Source organism: Myotis davidii, unplaced genomic scaffold (assembly GCF_000327345.1).
Source record: "Myotis davidii unplaced genomic scaffold, ASM32734v1 scaffold1189, whole genome shotgun sequence".
Lineage (NCBI taxonomy): Eukaryota > Metazoa > Chordata > Mammalia > Chiroptera > Vespertilionidae > Myotis > Myotis davidii.
In genome coordinates, this window is record NW_006300020.1 from 2,914 (window position 1) to 6,065 (window position 3,152).

Sequence of the window (3,152 nt, forward strand, 5' to 3'; positions counted from 1 at the left end):
GTAAAATCGCATAACAGCAAAATCGCATAACAGCCGAGCATACACCCAGCAGCGCTGCTGATGCCTGAACGGTATGTGGAATGAAGTGGGCGGGCATCGGGAGGCCACTATGACACGGGGCAAGCACTATGGGCAGTCTATCTGAAGTGTACCTGGCATATAAGACGACCCCCCACTTGGAGGCATATTTTTCAGGGCCAAAAAATCGTCTTATACGCCGGCAAATACAGTAATAAGGATCTGGAATTAAAAAGCCCACATCAAAAGTTTCCTTCTGTTTCTTGGACTCAGCAGCTCCCAAGGAAACAAAACAGAGCAGCCTAGTACACGGGGCAGGTCAGGGGATGGGGGTGTTCCCCAGCTCAATGCTTTGGTGTTCTTAGGTAAGGGCTGGCACCCTGAGCCTTAGTGCCTGTGCAGGCATGTGCTGCCCCTGGCTCAGCCCATGTGTCCTGGAGCATGCAAGCCCGCAGGCCCTAAGTGAAATAGTGTAGCTACAGAAGGGTCCTTGGCAAATGTGGTCTTTAGGTCAGCTAGGCTGGGTGTGAAGACCTGAACCACACAAGCAGGACCCACTGTCTTCTCCAACGGCCAATTCAGAGCCACGATCTAGAGGCATGGACTCTGTGACTCACAGTTCTGATCAAGAGACTAAAGGGAAAAACAACCAAACTGGCTGAGGAAACTATTATCCTCAGTGGTGGGAATTGACAAAGCCACAAGGTGAGGGAAGGCAGTGTTTTAGAAAAGGTCTGAGCACATTTAGACCTGGGATCAGGGCTGTGGTCCGGGTCTAACTTGGTTGGAAAGAGAAGTCAGGGAAAAGTACCTATTAGAAGCAGGCTTGGGAGGCCTGCTGTGACTAGGGTGTGAGGTGCCTCATGAGAGATTTCCCAGGACACAAGCTGATAGGAAGATAATGAAGACCTTGCACATTTCTGTCCAGGCATAGTCATGTTCAAGACAAGGCCAGGCCACAGGCTGTTGGGTCTGCATGGCATTTAACTTTGTCATAGCCAGTGAATTGACAGGCAGCATTGTGCTCTGAGATTTCTATCTGGGCTCTCACAGGAAATGCTGAACTGAGCCTTGGTTGCCCCACAGTTTCCTGACTGGACCCAGGCGGTTTCTGCACAGGCAGAAGGTGACTCTGCAAGGCTGTGTCTTTGCTGCTGGCACAGAGGTACACGGCGGAGTCTTCTGGCTCCAGGGCATCCACGTGAAGGTATAACTGAGAGCTGTCTGGGCATTCGGGTGAGAAGCGACTCGGGACAGTGTTATTTTCAATGAGTTTCTTGAAGTTGTAGAGAAACATGAGCTCTGGTGGCTTCTGAGCACTCTGTTTATACCAGTACATAGAATTATGCCCCAGATGTTGTTTGCATTTCAAAGACTTCTTACTTCTCATCCCCATGACCAGGTGTCTTGGCATCTGAGTAATTCCGGTGTCCATGAGGACTGTTGGGGGGAAAGCGACAAAATTCAGACAAAGCCTAGAAAGAAGGGTATTGCTGCAGCCACAGGGAAAGGGCTTGGTATTCAAGGACAGCCATTAGAGCCCAAGACTCACCTGTTCCCAGGAGACAGAGGCCCACATAGCAGAGCAGCTTGTAGTCCATGGTGGAATCAGGATGAGTGGCATCTTCTAACTGGGACATTCTGGCAGGGGGCTGGGCTCTGGTCTCATAGGCCTTGGTTGGTGGTTCTGCCTATGATGTCATTGTCACTTACAGTTTCCCCTGGTGCAGGGGACAGTCCTTCCTCCCCCTTTCATGCCTTATATAGATTCGGATAGAGGATGGATTTCAATGGATCCGGATGGGTTATTCCTCTGGCAGCTGCTCTTCTGCTATTAGCTGCCTTCCTCATCATACAGTTTCTCTCTCTATACTCCTCCTGCCAGGACTCTTCTCAGCCAGAGACAATTTCTTCCATCCTTCCCTGCTCAGTCAGGCAGGGCATTGCTCAAAATTCCATTTCCCCTCAAAGTCCTTTGCCCAACTGCATGGAGGGAGGAAGATTGGATGGAATAGCACCCATCACTTAAAGTGCATGATTGTGATGCAGGCCCATAGCCAGTCACTGGGAAGGGTGCTGAGGGAACCATACAAGGGACAACCAGGGTCTGCCTCTGTATTGAGGGTACAAGGCTTGGCTGGGCTTAGAGCAAACAGGTTGCTAAAAGAGAACACAGGCATTGGTGCAAGATAGAGGAAAATCAATTTGAAAAAGATTTTAGTTTAATATTGTTGGGATGTCTGCAACTGATGCCCATAAGTGAAATAAAGATGGAGTCCTGCCCTGACCGGTTTGGCTCAGTGGATAGAGCACCAGCCTGCGGACTCAAGGGTCCCAGGTTCGATTCAGGTCAAGGACATGTACCTTGGTTGCGGGAACATCCCCAATAGGGGGTGTGCAGGAGACAGCTGATCGATATTTCTCTCTCATCGATGTTTCTAACTCTCTATCCCTCTTCCTTCCTCTCTGTAAAAAATCAATAAAATATATTTTTTAAAAAATGATGGAGTCCCAAACCCCTAGCTTTCCACCTCATCCCACCCCTCCACTGACTCCCAGTCCTCTCCCTTCCCCCCATCAGAGGTTTCCATAGAGCCACAGCTCCTCCTTATGGCCAAAGTGGCACATTTCCCAGATCTCAGGCCTCTCTCCAGCCCAGTGTCACCAATCCAGACCAATTCCTCATTCTGAATATGAAAATCTAGGAAAGGCTGAAGAAGAAAGAAGCATCCAAAATAACAAAAATAGTTGGCAACAGTACCGCTCATCCACATACCTAGGACAGCCAATGTTTGTTCAACAGAAATTGGCTAAGTCTGGGTTAGCCCTGCAGATACTATCCCAGCCTATGTGGAACTTATAGGCCAGCTTGACTGGTTCAACAAATGCTCACTGAGCAACTGCTAAGAGCAAGCATAAAACGTCATGTTCACCCACAGAACTCTATTGTAGTGAGGTCATCAAACACACTCACAGATAATGACCAGGGAATAAAACATATCATATGATGTTTGGGAAGTGTATTCTGTACTCAAATGATTAAATCACTTTATATGTATGACATTCTATTCAGCTCTGAGAGGGACTGCAATGATATCACCCCCAAAGACCTGTCCATTGCTAAAATGTTAGAA

At 48.4% G+C, this 3,152-nt stretch overlaps 1 pseudogene; it reads right to left on the reverse strand.

Moving 5' to 3' along the window:
- Positions 1-1,113: 1,113 nt before the first annotated feature.
- Positions 1,114-1,739, reverse strand: LOC102756356 (annotated as a pseudogene).
- Between the last annotated feature and the right edge of the window lie 1,413 nt (positions 1,740-3,152).